This window comes from Microtus pennsylvanicus, chromosome 13, assembly GCF_037038515.1.
Source record: "Microtus pennsylvanicus isolate mMicPen1 chromosome 13, mMicPen1.hap1, whole genome shotgun sequence".
Taxonomy (NCBI): Eukaryota; Metazoa; Chordata; class Mammalia; order Rodentia; family Cricetidae; genus Microtus; species Microtus pennsylvanicus.
Window position 1 is genome coordinate 18,832,119 of NC_134591.1, and position 19,089 is coordinate 18,851,207.

Below are 19,089 nucleotides of genomic sequence, written 5' to 3' on the forward strand. Positions count from 1 at the left end.
AAATTTGTGTGGCCCTCAGTTGCTATACATCCTGTCTTTATTTTCAGCAGCATATTTTAGAAATAGTGATATCGTTTTGCTTATTTTAATTTTTAAAATTGGAGGAAAGGGGGAAATTTTGAGACCTTTGAAACAAGTATTCCATGATTTGGCTATAAGATATTTGTTCTTCACAAAGTTCATGAGTATTCAATTATGTTATGTATTTTCATTTTTTACTGTATTCAGAACAAAATTGTTATTAACCAAACAACCAAGAAATGTAGTATAAGATTGGGCAAAGATATGATATAAAATATGAAAATACTTAGTTTTTTAAATATTGGCAAAACCAAGAATATGCTTTATAAAAAGAGATGAAATTTAATGAGAAAAATATATAAAATATAGTGAACAAATGGAAAATACAAAGTAGAAGAAGATAAGAACTAACAAAATTCTTCACAAATAGAGGGTTAAACATAAGTTATTAGTGTAATGTTAAAAAGAGGAAATGGATATGTAACTCACAAAGCAGGGATCTGCTGGTTGTTGGGATGCAGCACAAAGAGACAGAAATCTGGTGGGCATAAGTTCTGTCTAAAGTCTTAATTCAACTTTAAGTCCACATTTGAAGGGAGCCATTGAGAATTATGATGCACTACTAGAACAAGTCTTTTTCTGAACTGCCGGCTTCCTGAACAATGACACGGAGACTTACTGTTAAGTATGAAAGCTTGGCCTTAGCTTAGGCTTGTTCCCAACCAGCTCTTGAAACTTAAATTAATCCATTTATATTAATCTACATTCTACCATGTGGCTTGTTACCTCTCCTCAGTACCGTAGTCCCACTACCTTCTCCCCATTCAGTGGGCAGACCCTCAAACCCCCTTCTCAGATTCTTCCTCCAAGATACTTTCTCTATCTAGAAATCCTGCCTACCCTCTCCTGCCTAGCTATTGGCCATTCAGCTCTTTATTAAACCAATCAGAAGGTGCCTTAGGCAGGTGAGGGAAAGCAGACATATCTTCACACAGAATGATCATATACCCCATAATACACTACTTCATCTTTATTATAAAAGACATAATCACTATCTGAAGAGAGAATCTTGGAGACATCCTTGAATTCTCCCATCTTACTCAATTCTCACATCTAATTAATAGCAATTTTGTTAATGTGGTTATTAATGAAGCGTGTTTAATAAAAACTCAGAGATAGAAATTGAAGATCAATCTGAAGATCCAAAAATTAAGGCCACCAGCCTCAACTTTGATCCAAAATGGTGATCGTGTCTCCAGGAGTCTCAGAATGAGACTGTGTCTGAAAACTGTTTCCTCCCGTTTTATATTCCTCTCTAGTAATTAAAGGTGTGCACCACTGGGATTAAAGGCAGGCACGTCCTGCTCAGTTTCTATGGCAAACTATTATGGCTACTGGAATTAAAGGTGTATGTTACCATTACCTGGCCTGTAAGGCCAGTGGGGCTGTTTTACTCTCAGATCTTCAGTTAATCTTTAGTTATTAAAATACAATTGAAATGCCACTACATTTTAGCTATTAACTACTGTATTATAAGCACTAAACCCAGCATTTAAGGCTATGACTCCACTGGATTTTGCCCCAGCTGACTTTTGGCAAGGTTGACAGACACTTTTGGCTACTCCAAGTGTGGTTGCACTCTAATAGGCAGAGGTGTAGAAATGTCACTGTCATCCTGGGGATTGCAGGACACAAGCACAGGGCTGATAGTGGTCATGTTGAGAAACCTTGGTGTGTATATAAGGATTTTAAACAAGATTTATGTGTGCCTGGCCTCGTGCAGTTTACAAATGAATAGACCTACTACACCTACGCACGTGCATGCTTTTGCACCACACACACACACACACAGAGAGAAAGAGAGAGAGAGAGAGAGAGAGAGAGAGAGAGAGAGAGAGAGAGAGAGCAGGGTGTCTGGAGTTTAGACAGTCTAGGCTCTGGAAATGCTACAAAGTAGTGATCTAGGACAAGAGAAACACATGCAAGCTGATTGTCATGGAAATGAGATTTTAGAAACTGTTGTATTAGAAATGGCTGACTCACATTTGGAGACGGCTCTACCTAGGGAAGAACTAGCACAACCCGCACATCGGGCTGTAGCTGCCTAGCATCCCCTTCCTCCCTGTTCATTTAGCTTTTCTGCATTGGCAGTCTTTCTTGTTTAAAATCTAAAGTGCAGTCACTACCCTCAGGCTCTAAGCCCCGTGCTCAGTCTCGAAAGTTTATCCATCTTGCAAGAAATTTATGAACTTTCACATATCCATGTTTTCTGCTCCCCACATCCCCTGGGCATCTCTATTCAATTCCTAGCCCTTAGGAGTTGAGCTCTTTTCAAGTCCACACAAAAGTGAAATCAGTACTTTTCTTTCTGAATCTAAACTAACTCACTAGGTGGTGTGTCTCAAATTCATCACTAACAAATGACAAGGCTTTCTTCCTTTTAAAGGTTAGACAATATTTCATTGTAAGCATACACATTTTTATCTAATCATCTTTTTGTAATGATATTTTGTTTGTAAATTAACAAATAAAGCTTGTCTGACGATCAGAGTGCAGAGCTAAACCACTAGTTAGCCATAGAGGCCAGACAGAGATGGCACATGCCTTTACTCCCAACACTCCTGAGAGAGAGGCGGACAGATCTCTGTGAGTTCAAGGCCACCCTGGGCCACATGAAACTGAACCAGTCTAAAGGAGAAACAGAGCACTGAGTCCGGAAATGATAATTTATACCTTTAATCCCAGTACTTGGGAGTCACGTGTTTTTTATCCCAGCAGTAGGGAGGTGGAGACAGGAGTGATATGTCTGGGTGGAGAGAGGAATATAAGGTGGGAGGAGACAAGAGCTCCCGTGCAGTCTGAGGACAGTCTGAAGAGGCAGTCTGTGGAGGCAGTCTGAGGATTCAGTCTGAGGATGCAGTCTGGGGATGCAGTCTGAGGATTCGTAGAGACAGGATCACCCCTTTTGTCTAAGTGTTGGAAGAGGTAAGAAATCTCTTAGTGGCTGGCCACTCTGCTTCTCTGATCTTCAGCATTAACCCCTATAGCTGACTCTGGGCTTTTATTATTAAGAACAATTAGAGTTCTGGCAGCAATCTGTCATTGGGCATTTATATTGCTTCCCGTGCCTCTGCTTTTGTGAACAATGGTACAGCAAGCACAAGCTTTCAAACACCTCTTTGAGATCCTCATTGCAGATCTTGGCTACATACCCAGAAATCAGATGACTGGGTGGTCAGCCGCCTTTTGTATCTGCACCCTCACCAAAACATGCTATCTTCTCATCTCAAGGAGCAGTTTAGCAGATGTCAGTTGATGTCCCTTGAGCAGACGACCCTCTGACATTAGGGATACTGGTGGCTTTCATATGTTACAGAAATGTGCGTTCAGATCTTGTGACCTTTTTAACTGGGTGAGAGCTTTACCAGTGACTTCGATTGCCATTCTTTTAATTTTACTTTCTTTCTATTTATTCTTTGTGTCTTTCACATCATGCATCTCAATCCCACTCATCTCCCAGTCCATTTGCATCTGCCATCTTCCCTTTCAAGACTTCCCTCCTAAAAATAAAATAAAGTAAAAAGGAGGGCATCTTTCCCTCATCCATGCCACCACTTGGCAGATGAGAGGGGCACAACCTGCTTTCACATTCCCGTGCCCTCAGGGTCTTGCCCATGCTGCTGTGAACAGGGTCAGCTCTATTGTGCTTCCCATGCGAAGTATAGGACCCTTTCTCCTGAGTACTTTAGCTATTGGGGAGCAGGACCTGTTCTCCCTAGTGTTGAGGCCCTTTTTTATATATTTTGTATATCAACCCGTCAAATAGGTGATTTATAAATATTATCTCCCAGTCTGTGTATGCCTTTCCAGGCATTTAATTGTTTGTTTAGTTGTTTTGGGATTTGGGTTTGGATTTTGTTTGTTTGGTTGATTGGTTTTGGATTTTTTTGCTATGCAAACTTTTTCATTTCCTAACACTTGCTTTTTTAAAATAAGGATGGGTATACACAAGTTATAGCCCATGTGTGGAGCTCAGAGGACAACCTGCATGGACGACCTGGGTGGACAACTGAAGGCATAAGTTACAAACAATCTCACACCAGTTTGGAATTATGAGTAACAGAATGGTTATTTATTTAAAGGGGAAAACTTACAAATCACCATCCCAGACAACAGCCCTCTGCACAATCAGGAAAAAAGCCTTGTTGCCGGAAGCCAAAGAGAGAGGAGAGGGAAGTGGCCACTTTTTTAAAGGGAGAAAGACCACACCCCAATGGGCTGGTATCTCAGTGGCTATTGGCTGAAGGAGCAGAAGGAGCTCCCGCAACAGACAACCTGCATGAGTCAGTTTTCTCCTTCCACTGTGAGGGTTCCAGGGACTGACCTCAGGTCATCAAGTTTGTGGTACAAGCACGTTACCCCTGAACCATCTCCCTGGCTCAGAATTATTTTATTAATTTCAATTAATTTTGAGTCATATAGTAGATGGGAAGCTATTGACTTTACATGCTGATTTTGTGATTGACTTTTGAAACTGGTATATGTTTTAATATTCTGTGTGTGTGTGTGTGTGTGTGTGTGTGTGTGTGTGTGTGTGTGTGTGTGTGCATGAGTTAATGTGCCTGCATACTCGAGTGTGCTTGTGTGTGCATGTATGTGTACATGTGTATGTGCAAGAGTATGTACAAGTATATGAGTGTGTGCTTGCAAACTCTGCTAATTTCTGCATGTACAGTCATCTCTTCTGCACACATAGGTAACTGCTTTTTCTTTTCCATTTTGGACTTTCTATTTCCCTCTCTGCTCACTCTGGCTTGAAACTCCACTGTTATGCTGAGCAGAGGTGATACCTGTTGGCCTCTTTGTCTGTACTGAACCACGTTTTCCTCCCTGTCATGTCACCTGAGAGTTTTCATTCTGGTTGTCTGACTTAGGGTTTCTTTTGTTGTGAAGAAACCATGACCACACCAACTCTTATAAAGGAAAACATTTAATCGGGGTGGCTTACATTTCCAGAGGTTTAGGTCAGTATCGTAATGGTGGGAAGCAGGGCAACATTTAGACAGACATGATGCTAGAGGAGTAGCTGAGTGTCCTACTTCTTGACTCACAGACAACAGGAAGTGGTCTATCTCACTGGGCATGGCTTGAGCATATATGAGACCTCAAAGCCAGCCTCCACAGTGGCACACTTCCCACAAGACCACAACTACCCAACAAGGCCACATTTTCTAATAGTGTTGCTCCTGTTGGGGACCATTTTCTTTAAACCATCAATTCCACTCCCTGGCCCTAAAAGCTTGTAAACATATCATATTGCAACAAAAAAAAAATGTATTCAGTTCAAATTCAAAAGTTCCCATAGTTTATAAAAGTCTCAACTTTATTTTAAAAGTCTAAAGTTCAAAGTTTCTTCTGAGATTTACGCAATCTTTTAACTATAATCACCTGTAAAATCAAAATCAAAAAGATCACATACTTCCAATATATAATGGCACAGGATATACATTATCAGTCCAAACCATAGGAAAGGGAACATAGTGCTGAAATACTGCATCACAGCAAGACTGAAAACCAGCTGGGCAAGCTCCAAACTCTGCATTTCCATTCCGATGTCAAAACACTCTTCAGATCTCCAACTCCTTTGTTGATTGCAATGCACTTCTTTCTCTTAGGCTGGTTCCACTCCCTATTAGCATCTTTACTTGCTAGGTGTCTCATGGCTCTGGTTTGAACAACAACTTGCGGTCTTCAAGGCAATCCAGGATTTAACTTCACAGCCTCCACTCAGGGACACCCTTGAAATATGCCTGGTCTCCGCATCTTTCCTTAGTTGGGGAGGCAAAATCCATAGCCTCTTACTTCTATTCTTAACTCCAGAACCTCATGGCCAAAGCTTCCAAGTTCTGCCGCTTACAGGGGCTGGAACATCATTCCGTTGTTCAATCACATCTTCACTAACTTTCTGTTTTCAATGGTTACCTTCACTGCCTAAGCTTGACTTTTTTTTTTTTTTTTTTTTTTTTTTGGTTTTTCGAGACAGGGTTTCTCTTGTGGTTTTGGAGCCTGTCCTGGAACTAGCTTTTGTAGACCAGGCTGGTCTCGAACTCACAGAGATCCGCCTGTCTCTGCCTCCCGAGTGCTGGGATTAAAGGCGTGCGCCGCCACCACCCGGCTACTAAGCTTGACTTTTCTGGAATTTTTATCTGCAAACCAGGTTGTCTTCAAACTCAGAGATCTGCCAGCCGCTGCTTCTGGAGTGCTGGTATTAAAAGCATGCACCATCACACCTGGTTATAATCTTTTCAGTAATTCCTTTTCACAACTTAGAAACTTATCTGGGTGGGATCTTGCTCTGAATTCACACCCTTTATTCCATTTCTTTGAATCTGTTTATTTCCTTGAACATAAGACTCAACTTCATTCCACTTCTTGTTGCTCCTTTTCCCCTCAAATTTTTTATTTTGTAATTTACCCAGTTTAATTTGTTCTTCATTATAAATTCTTACAAGAGTCACCACTAATAACTATATGACAGAGTCTGTACTAGGTTGTTTTGAGATTTCTTCTGCCATTGTAATTTGTGTGGGAACTCCTTAAGCCAATAACCTTTAAGATACCGGTCCACTTTGGGCATGGTTTCATGTGTTATAAATGTGTATGTAAAGTGTATGTGGGCCACTTCACTGCTGGATTTGGTTCCAGTTCCCAGTGCATACAAAAAACTGAAGATTGCTACTCTTTCTGTGAGTTTATCCCCAGATAAATAAACATTTGTTATACTCCATTCTTGGCTAGTGTAGAACTCTTTTGTACACCAACAGGAATTAATCCAAAACTTTTCACTTTAGCCTTAGGCAGACTCTTTGGACAAGAGCAAAATGTCTTGTTCACCAATGATGGGGGAGAGTCTTCTGTTTTGTGTTAATTTCATTGGTTAAATAAAGAGACTGCCTTGGCCCTTTAATAGGACATAAAATTAGGTAGGCAGAGTAAACAGAACAGAATGCTGGGAGAAAGAAGCTGAGTCAAGGAGTCACCATGATTCTCACTCCCGACACAGCCGCAGGTTAAGATCTTCCCTGGTAAGCCACCTCGTGGGCTACATAGATTATTAGAAATGGGTTAGGTCAATATGTAAGAGCTAGCCAATAAGAGGCTGGAACTAATGGGCCAGGCAGTGTTTAAAAGAATACAGTTTCCGTGTAATTATTTTGGGTGTAAAGCTAGCCGGGTGGCGGGACTCAGCCTGCTGCTCCTATTACAACACACCAAAATTTCACAAGAATGATCTTTAGTCCACATGTTAATGTTCTTCTCCTCTGAAACCTCTTGTATCAGGCCCCACAGTTCAAATAACTCTTAGCACCACTGTCTCCCATGCTCCAAACAGTATGACCCATTAAACACCACTCAAAGCATTCGCCTGCTTTTCTAACTCAGAGTCCCAAGGTTCATATTCCTTCAAACAAAAAGCATGGTCAGGCTATCACAGCAATACTCCAGTCCCTGGTACCAACTTCTGTCTTAGTTACAGTTTTTATTGCTGTGAAGAGACGCTATGAATACAGCAGCTCTTATAAAGGAAAAATTCTTTTAAAAAAAGATTGATTTATTTATTATATGTATAGTATTCTCAGTATTCTGTCTGCATGTATGCCTTCAGGCCAGAAGAGGGCACCAGATCTTATTACAGATGGTTGTGAGCCACCATGTGGTTGCTGGGAATTGAACTCAGGACCTTTGGAAGAACAGGCAGTGCTCTTAACTGCTGAGCCATCTCTCCAGCCCAGGAAAAATTCTTATAAAGGAAAAATTGGGGTGGCTTCCATTTTCAGAGGATTAGCCCATTATCATCATGGCAGAAGGCAAAGTAGCAGGAGGGCACACATGGTACTGAAGAAGTAGCTGAGAGTCATACATCTAAATTCAAAGGCAACAGGAAGTAGTCTTTCTCACTGGAAGTGACTTGAGCATATATTAGACCTTAAAGCATGCCTCCATAGTGACATACTTCCTCCAAAAAGACCACACCTATTCCAACAAGGTCATACCTCCTCCTACTCCCTTTGGGGCTATATTCTTCCAAACCCCACATTGGCCTTTATTACCTTGAGGTCAGTTTCCTTGGTATCTAATTTTTTTGAGAGTTTGGCCTTTGTTTTTCTGAATCTATGTAAATAACCATGTCTTTTTCAGTTTGTAGTCCTGACTGGCCTGGAGCTCACTGTGTACATCAGGCTGGCTTCTAACTCATAACAATCCATCTGTTTCTGCCTCTGCCTCCCAAGTGCTAGGATTAAAAGCCTGTCCTACCACACTGGTCAAATAATTTTTATCTAATGTGTTCTTTAACAATTCTATGCATGCGTAAAGGATGTTGTGATTATTTTAATCCCCTACCATCTCAAACCTCTCTCCCATTCCTAGTAGCCTCCCCTTGTCACTTTAAAATATTTATGTCTCCAGTTTTGCTTTTTTGTTATGATTTGTTTAAGGGTCCGTGAGTTTAACCAGGGTCATCTGTGTAACCACAGGGAGGTTCATCAGTGGGTACACAACTGAAGACAATGGCTGCTCCTCCTCCATAATCCACAGTGACCAACACATCACACCAACAGGAAGGGAGGAGGGCTCTTTAGGTACCTTCCCATCCATGACTTACTGCTCTTCAGACCACTCTTTTCAGACCCATTGAAGGCAGCCACAGCTGGATGTAAAGGCATGACACCATTGGCTCTGTCATGACCAGAAGACATTCCACAGCACTTCTGCCTATCTTCCAATTTTTTTATCTTCTTTCTCCCACCTCTTCCAAGGTGGGTGAGAGTCTTCAGGGTGTAGTGCTCTAAATGTCCTGTTTAGGGCTCAGTAGTCAACTGTTACTTTTCCTTATCAGCTTGAGCAGTTGTGTATTTCTGTACTCATGGCCAGTCACTGGAAAGGGGCTTCTATGATTAGGGCTCGGAAGAGCGCTTGTCTTTGGGTACAAACATAAATAGTGAAGGCAGTTTTGCTATGTGACAATTAACAATAGAGTAAGTTTTCAGTGATAGATATGAATTCCTTCTTGTGGATTTGTCAGGTAATTGAATGAAACGAGAAAAAAATTATGCTGAATAGGGTAACCAAAGCTCAGAAGGATAAGGGCCACATGTTTTCTCTTGTATGTGGATTCTGACTTAAGATGTTTAAACTGGAGTAGCTGTAATGGTAGGGAAACTAAACAAGGGCCCTTTGAGTGGAGGATGACTTAAGAAAGTAGGAATAGTGGGACACAGATTATATGAAAACAGAGAGGAGGAATTGGGGGTGTGTGGGGGTGTGGAAGCATGGATGGAAATGGAGGTGTGAGAGAAGGTAGGGTAATGGTTAAATAAAAGTAAGGATGCAGGAAAATGCCATAAAAAAACTTACTTCCCCTTAAGGCAACTAAAAAATATAAGTTGAAAGACAGGTAGAGCGGCACAGGCCTTTAATCCCAGCACTCAGGCAAGCAGATCTCTGAGTTCAAGGCCAGTCTAGTCTACAGACAAGTACCAGGACAGAAAGGACTACACAGAGAAACCCTATCTCAATAAACAAACAAACAGGTGTGTGTGTGTGTGTGTGTGTGTGTGTGTGTGTGTGTGTGTGTGTGTGTACCACGGGTAGTTGATAAGACTCTATTGCTGAACACACCACACATTTTAAATAGAGAGAGAACAAGCTGAAACTGAGCTGTAAGCTTTCTCCCTGCTGACTAATGGTGTCAGCAAGTGCTATGCAGGCCACTAGGGGAAAAAGATACACATGAACTAGAACAGCAACTTCCCAAGCAAGGTGTGTGCACCTGTACAATAGTAGCATCAATCTTGTAGGGTAATCAACCTCTCTCTGATCAGGTGATTTTTAAAGCATATTTACTTTGTGTATATGCATGTGTGTCTGAGGATATGTTTGTACACAGCTTACAAGTAAGAACTCTCAGAGCTCTCAGAAGTCAGAACACTCAGAAGGCATCTTATCTTCTGGAATGGAATTATATACAAGGCTGTGAGCCACCATGTTGGGTTCTGGGAATTGAACCTGGTCCTCTGCAAAAGCATTAAGTACACAAAACCACTGAGCCATCTCTCCAGCCCCTGATTATGTGGGTGCTTTACACTTCATTGTTAGTGTGTTTATTGCACTGATTGACTCATGTATGAAGTACATGTACTTTGTCAGAGGCCTGATCTTTCTCTGTGGTGTCTTTTTTCATTTCAGTATCAGGGTAAAGCTGGCCTCAAGTTGATGAGTCTGAAATTTTTATGAATTCTATTTTTTTTAGTTTAAGGAAAAATATTGGTTTTGATTCTTTAAATGTTTGACAGAATTTATTCATTAAATCATCTTGATCAGATTTTTCATGTATAGGACATTTTCATTGCTGACTCGGTATTGTTGGTATATTTAGGCTTTCTTCATTATTCTTGATTTAGTTTTGATAAAGTATATGTCTTATCAATTGTTCTTTTTTAATTGCAGATACTTATTCATTAAAGGCTATCCACTTTGGAGTCAAATAATTTTTCATTAAAATTTATTTCTTTTAATTTTCAGAACATCACAGATATTTCTGCTGTTCATCAAGGACCGAGGCACCCATATATTCTAATAATCCTCACACACACTCAAGCCAATGTTTATTTAATAGTTTATAAGTAATTAATTTAGTTGGTATAAAAAATAATGAGTTTAATTTTGACACTTTCTATGCATGTATCGGTGCACTTTTTTTATGTTCTTAGTGCCCCTCTCTGCTCGCCTCCTCCACTCTCCCATTGATCCCTTTTCTCTCTGCAAACATCATCCTTCTGTTTTCATGGTGGATACCCACATAGAATAATATAGATTTATATTTATAAAGTATTTGACTCACAAGCATAAGAATCTGAATTCAAATTCTTAGAACCCATGTAAAGCCAAACACTCATCCTTAATCCCCAGAGAGACAAGAAAATTCTCAAAAGCTCACTGAAACTTAGCCTGTCAAATGCAGTTTGAACAGCAGGGAGACCTGTCCCAAACAAGGTGGACAGTAAACAATGAAATCTGAGGATATTCTGTGACCTCTAAATAAGCGCTTTGGCCTGTTCACATCCATACCCATAAACAAACAAACTCACATCATCTACGCAGACATACATTTATCACACATACACAGTGTGCTAGTTTCATTTCTGTTGCTTGATAAAATACTCTGACAAAGAGCAATTTATGGGGGAAAAAATGCTTCTTTCAGCTCACAAGATCACAGCCCCGGCTCATACTCAATAATTGTGAGGTAGTCAAGGCAAGAACCTGAAGCAAGCTCACAGAAGAGCACAAAGAGGGTTAGAAGCATCATGCTCAGGCTCAGCTAGCTTTGCCGACTCTTACATCATCCAGGGCTCAAAATCTGGGAAGGACACTGAAAGGCTGGGACTTGCAACATCAGTTAAGGCAATCAATATAATCCTTCATAAATATAGCCACAGGTCAATGAGACCTAGACAATGTCTCATGAAGACTCACTTTCCAGGCGATTGTGCGTTGTATCGATCTTTTAGATAAAACTAACTCCCGCTCTGTCTCTCTCACACACACATACACAGTGAAGTGAACAAAATAAGTCTAGTTTCCACATATGATAGAAAACATGACCTTTCTTGCTAAACATGATAATTTCCAATTCAACCCATTTTCCTGCAAAGCATCACTCTTGTACAAATGCCACATGACTGCCAAGGATATAACAAACACAACAAGGAAAGCTAAAGTTCAGGTCTCCGGAGTAAGTGAAGCAGCTCCTCAGGTACCTCAAGCACCCTAGGAACTCGAACATCTGCTAGATAGGCATACAGGATTTTGGTGAGACCATGAGACCAAGGTGCAAAGGCACCTGGAGTACAAAGGATGGTAATTTATTCCATGAGCTCAAGTAACAAATGGTTGTTTCTCAGTTCAAAGAATGAAGAATCAGATCATCAGAAGTAAAAAGCTGACCAATACGCAAATCCTACAACAGTGACTAAAAAGAGAGAAGGTCGAATTGCTAAGGTCCTCCATAAAGGGATTCTGTTAACTGGGATTATAAAATTAACCCATAAATGATTATCTATTAGATGAGTCTCAAAGATTAAAGTTAGAAAAGTGGGAGAAATGACTCAGTGGTTTAGAATGTTTGCTGTTCTTTTTTATTAATTTTTTACATATTCAATTTTAATTTTTAATTTTTTTATTCATTTTACACACTAACCTCCGTTCCCCCTCCCTCCCAGCATTCCCACCACTCCCCCATCCACTCCTCAGACAGGGCAAGGCCTCCCATGGGGAGTCAACAAAGCCTGGCATGTCAAGCTGAGGTGGGTGCTTGCTGCTCTCACAGCAGATAGGAGTTCAATTCCCATCATGTATTCCAGCTGTAGGGATCTCACACTCTCATGATCCCCATTGCACTTGCATACATGTACACACACATACACCAAGATGCACACATATACCCATAAATAAAATAAAAATGAAGTATTTAAAGTTTAAGCTAGACCGGCAGGAGGGATGATTCAGTGATTAAAAGCACCAGTTGTTCTTCCAGGGGACACAGGTCAATTCCCAGCACCTCCATGGCACTTAAAACCATGCATGACTCCAGTTCTGTGGGATCTGACATCCTCTGATTTTCTCGGGCACCAGGCACCCACTTGATATACACACATACATATAGGTAAAACACTCATGTCCATAAAATAAATAACTAATAAAGAAAAAGAATATCATTTAAAGGTGGAGACACACGACCATATATTTAAAAGACTGCACTAAATGTTTTCTAAGAACAATTATTTCTTTAGGTTCACCAATTGTAGACTCCGTGACCCTTAATTATGGCTAGAAACCAATTAGGAGTGAGTACATCCCATTTTCATCTTTTTGGGTCTGGGTTACCTCACTCAGTATAGTGTTTTCTATTTCCATCCATTTGCATGCAAAATTCGAGAAGTCATTGTTTTTTACCTCAGCGTAGTACTCTAATGTGTATATATTCCACACTTTCTTCATCCATTCTTCAATTGAAGGGCATCTAGGTTGTTTCCAGGTTCTGGCTATTACAAATAATACTGCTATGAACATAATTGAACAAATGCTCTTGTCATATGATAAGGCATTTCTTGGGTATATTCCCAGGAGTGGTATTGCTGGGTCCAGGGGTAGGTTGATCCCGAATTTCCTGAGAAACCAAAACACTGATTTCCAAAGTGGTTGCACAAGATTGCATTCCCACCAGCAATGGATGAGGGTACCCCTTGCTCCACAGCCTCTCCAGCAAAGGCTATCATTGGAGTTTTTTATTTTAGCCATTCTGACAGGTGTAAGATGATATCTCAAAGTTGTTTTGATTTGCATTTCCCTGATTGCTAAGGAGGTTGAGCATGACCTTAAGTGTCTTTTGGCCATTTGAACTTCTTCTGTTGAGAATTTTCTGTTCAGTTCAGTGCCCCATTTTTTAATTGGGTTAATTAGCATTTTAAAGTCTAGTTTCCTGAGTTCTCTATATATTTTGGAGATCAGACCTTTGTCTGTTGCGGGGTTGGTGAGTTTTGATCCTACTTAATGTGCTGGCTTTGTGGGAGCCTAGCCAGTTTGGATGTTCACCTTCCTAGATATGGACAGAGCGGGGAGGACCTTGGACTTACCACAGGGCAGGGAACCCTGACTGCTCTTTGGACTGGAGAGGGAGGGGAAGAGGAGTAGGGGGAGGGGGAGAAGGGTGGGAGGAGGGGGAGGGAAATGGGAGGCTGGGAGGAGGCAGAAACTTGTTTTTTTCCTTTTCTCAATAAAAAAAAAATTTAAAAAAAAGAACAATTATTTCAATTTAGTAAAGCAAGTTTCAATTACACAGTCATTTTCGTTTCATTGAATAATACTTTTGGAAAACAGAGCTAATCTTTGTGAATTCCTCTACATTCCTGGTGGAATCTCTCACATGGATGAGGCATGGGGAAGTGCTTATGTAAATAGCAATTGTTTATGATGAAGCCAGAGCTAATGTAATAAATTATGTACCTCATTAGGAATAAGAAAGAGATGGTACAATCAGAATTTACTAACACTACCACACAAAGCATAATATTTTAAAACAAAAATATTAATATTTCTATAAACACATTCTTACATTCTTTTTTTTTTTTTTTTGGTTTTTCGAGACAGGGTTTCTCTGTAGCTTTGGTGCCTGTCCCGGAACTAGCTCTTGTAGACCAGGCTGGCCTTGAACTCCCAGAGATCTGCCTGCCTCTGCCTCCCGAGTTCTGGGATTAAAGGCATGTGCCACCACTGCTTGGCTCTATAAACACATTCTGTATATTCCAGAAATATATTTCAACAATTCCCAAAGCCTGAATGAAGCCCTACTAAAATTGTGATATTTTTATTTCCAAATATTTCATTAAATAAACAAATATGCACATTTATTCCCAGCACTCGGGAGGCAGAATCAGAGTGAGTTTGAGGTCAGCCCAGTCTACAGAGCGAGTTCCAGGACAACCAGGTCTACACAGAATAACTTTGTCTCAAAAATTATTTTTAAAGCCGGGCGATGGTGGCGCACGCCTTTAATCCCAGCACTTGGGAGGCAGAGGCAGGCGAATCTCTGGGAGTTCGAGACCAGCCTGGTCTACAGAGCTAGTTCTAGGACAGGCTCCAAAGCCACAGTGAAACCCTGTCTCGAAAAACCAAAAAAAAAAAAATATTTTTAAAAATCAGATATAATCATGTTTACTTTTATTTCAAGGAAATGGGACAGAGAAATAATCTAGAATTTTCTATAAAATAAAAGCCCATTTTAAATTAATTAGTTGATTTTTTCATATCCTGGGCTCAGTGCTAATTTACAGAACCTGTTTTCTAGTGTAGATGCTTTTATGAAAAGCTAACCCTAACTTCTGCAGAGAAGGAAAACTCAGTCTTGGTAATATCTCTCAAAAGTTAAAATACTTGGAAATGACAGGGCAACACTAAATTTTATGTCATGTATGTCACACGAAAGGCACAGAGACAGGAAAGCCATTTTGTTGAGACTATATAGTAAGTCCTAAAAGGTTACTGTAATTCAGTGAAGTTCATGAAAGGTGAGACAGTTCAGAAAATAGTTAGGGTGTGAGGAAGGAACTTTCACTGTGGGAGCTGTGTAGAAAGTTAAAAACAGGAGCTTTATGATAGCATAAATAGTAAATGACTTGGCAATAAAAGTTATAGTGTAACCAGGCAGTGGTATCATGCACCTATAACCCCAGCACCCAGGAGGCAGAGGCAGGCAGATCTCTATGAGTTTGAGGCCAAACCGGCATACAGAGCGAGTTCCAGGACAGGTTCCAAAGCTACACAGAGAAACCCTGTCTCGAAAAACCAAAAAGAAAAAGAGAATTGTAGTGTGTAACGTTTACCTAAATTGTGTTAGTATTAATAAAAACTAGGGGGTCAGAAATTGAAATTTAAAAAAACGGATAAATCTAAGGAATAGTGGAGATGTGACCAACTAACCCTTCTCAATATTTTCTGATCCAAAAACCCTGGATGTCCCTCTCAGCCCCACCTTCTCTCTTCCTGTCCCTCTCTATCCAACTTCCTCGGTCCTCCAGCATCTCTATGGCTAATCCAGTCAGGCAATAGCTGACTCTGTCCTTGATTCAAGGTGTTTTGAGCAGCATGAAGTGCCAGTGAGAACAATTCAACAACAGTAGAGCTACCAAAAAAAAAAAAAAAAAAAAAAAAAAAAAAAAAAAAAAACAGAAGAAAAATCATGTGAAAGATGTGTTGGATGGAGCCATGAAATACCAGTGCTCTCATCTTCTTGAGTTGTATAAAAAGACAAGAAATACAAATCTAGTTACGCCTACTGGTCCTCAGCTAGCACTTGGGAGGCAGAGGTGGGCATTTCTCTGTGAGTTCCAGGCCAGCCAGGTCTATTTCAAAGAAGAAGAAAAGAGAGCCTCAAGTCTAAACATGCTGGTTAGAAAAAAAGAGGCAAATCAGAGACCCCACCACTTAAGACGAAAATGCTCTCTTCCTGGCAGTATGATTCGGACGGGAAAGCTGGCAGGCAACTTACAGGGCTCCATCAGCTTTGATTTAGAGAAAATTGTTAATGAAAGTCGTATTCTGGAAGTAGAAATAAAATATAAAGTATTTCAAAATATATAACCACACAAAAGTTTATTCTTAATTTTTCTTGTGTTGTACAAAAAAAAAATGTTAGGCATATAATATGGGGGAAAGAGCAGAAGAGCCACAGAATAAAATTCACTGTGGCCTTCAGACAGAAATTTAGAACAATTTTTTCAATTAAATAAATTACATTTGGAGATACACTCTGGCCGTCTTTTGTTATTTAGATTTTAAAACAGAAGCTTATGACATGTCACCAAATGGACAACCACGCTGTTATTTTTTTTCTAACCTTCAGATTTGGCCAGATTTTGTCAATAAACCTGCTGAAAATTGAATAGAAATCTCCCACAAGATGGCCCCTCTGAGCACATTTTACAATTTGGATTATGAGCAGCAAGCAGCTCGGACTGAAATGAACAGTGCTCGCAGATGCTGCTCCTTTTCCGGCTTAAAAAAAAATGCTCGTGTGCTAGTTGAGAACAAAAAAGAAGCAGCTTCTATGAGGATGGGAGAGGCATTTGTAATTAATGATCTCCCCATACTGCTAAAAGTCCCAGGTAAACAGCAATGGCAAGCATGTGTTCTTGTTTCTCGTGCAATTACACCCCTTCATCATAGTCACCGGTCTCCTGGGGACACAGAATGAAAGGTGAGGGGCACAGCATCCAGTGCTTCCACAGACAATAGGTGATCGCCGGACCAAAGACACTGACGGTTTGTGACAAAGGAGGCCCTGGGAATCAGCCCCATTTGGCAGCTGCTAAGAATACAGATATTGAATGAATGGCTAATTTGGTATATAAATATTGAAAGCTTTCAAAGAAAAACTGGCCTATAATTCATATTTACCTTTCTTTAGAAAAATTCCAATTTCTGGAATGCTTGTGAGAATACAAAATGAGCCCTCAAATACGTTACAGTGAGATTTAACAGATACTGAAATTTGCACGCGTGTTTTCACTATCTGTGTGTGTGTTTTCTTTATTTCTGTTTCAGTTGTGATTCCTTTGAGGATGTTTCAGTAGAATTCTCTTATTTAACACAATGAAATGAGCGGGAAATCTGACAGAGAACAAATACCCCTTTCGAATACATAGTTCACAAATTTTGCCAGTTGTTTTAGTAATGATCTTTAGTGTATTTTTTTTTAAATAAACAGCTTTGAAGAAGAAAACTAAAATGATGTAGAAATGTCAACATCTTAGTCCTGGCTGTCCTGGAATTCCATTGCTAAGTAGAACATGCCGGTCTCGAACTCAGAGTTCCATCTGCCTTTGCCTCCTGAGTATTGAAGTTAAGGCCATGCCCTACCCGCCTGGCAGTCCTCTATTACCTCATCTTGTCTCTGAGCAAGTTCATGACTTCTCTAAGCCACAATTTCTTATATGTAAAATAAGGGTCGGTTTTACAAAACAGATTTTTTTTTAAACCCTCAAAGAGTGAATGTATGTTAAATGTATCTGAAGTGAAGGTGTGTGGCCTAGAATGTAAGAAAATTTAATAAAATTTCAACCTTGGTTCCAATAAAATTCCATGAAAACTTTTTTCCCAACAACTATGTTTTTAAAAAAAAAAATCCTGGCAAAATAACGAGTTTATGCTCCAAAGTTTGATCTCTCGGTTTGCGATAGCTTGTAGCACGCTGGTTTCCAACTGAATGCTCTCATCCCAGCGCCATCGAGGGCATGTCACAGCTAATTATCTGTCATCACGCCCTGTTGCATAGGCGGTACCTTGCCTGCTGCTGCTGGGACCTCACGCTGTCTGTTGATTCATTTGCATTACCTCCCTAGAGTCTCCGCTGTGTGTGGAGCACACAAAGCGGAGCCCAGGGGCTAACTGGCAGGCCCGTCTGAAACGCAGACCGTTTCTAAGTCCCCTCCTCATTACTTAGTGAGTAATGTGGGGATGTTCGCTGCTTCACGCGCTCTGGCAATGTAAACGGTCATCTGCTGCTTCAGCTGCTTCCCAGCGTCTGGGGTGCAGAACCACATCGCAGGAGGAACTGCACTTGCACTTATGCAAATCGTGGTGGGAGCGCCTGGGTTTGGCAGCATTCCTTTCAGAAGCCTCTTTTGCGGCTGCACCGTCTGCCTGTTTGGTGCTTCTAGGGCTTTGTGAGGCAACCTCAAAATAGATATTACCGGGCTCAAGTTATTTCCTTGTTCCTGTACTGAAGAGAGGCTCCAGCTCTTCCCAACACACTTAGCGCTCCTGGTTCATGGTCTCTGACAACCACAGTGCTTCAATTTCATCTCTAAACTATGCATTTGAGACAGAATCGGCTTGTGTATATTTAGCTTTTCAATTATGGGGGTTCTTCCTTAACTGATTCTCCAGGTTAGATTTGAAATACAGAAACAAATTTTTACACAGCATCTACACATAGCACAAAGCACTAAACTGTTGGAAACACACTCACACACATATATAATGTTACACACATACACACAAACACACACACACACACACACACAGAGAGAGAGAGAGAGAGAGAGAGAGAGAGAGAGTCACGTTCTGTCCCAATAGTATCTTATTATCATTATGGGTAGTACATAGTTTTCAAGTGATAAAATAAATTTGATTCAGATTTCTGTTCAGTACCTTTCAGCTACTGAACTTCCAGCAAGGATGAGCTTCATGACAGGGCATCAAATGGACAGAGATTCTGCTTCATCTTTCTTAGTTTGTTAATGAGTGGGAATTACTGGTTTATCTTTCTGTTTTCTCTACATTGTGTTATTCTTTTCATGACAAGATATTTCTATACCAAATAAATTCCTAGTTGGCTGGGAACAAAAAAAAAACAAAATAATAATAATAATAATATTGAGAAGTGGGTCAGGAAACTTGTAAAAACCACTGGAACGCCTCAGTAATTAGAGCCGATTTCCGCTAGGT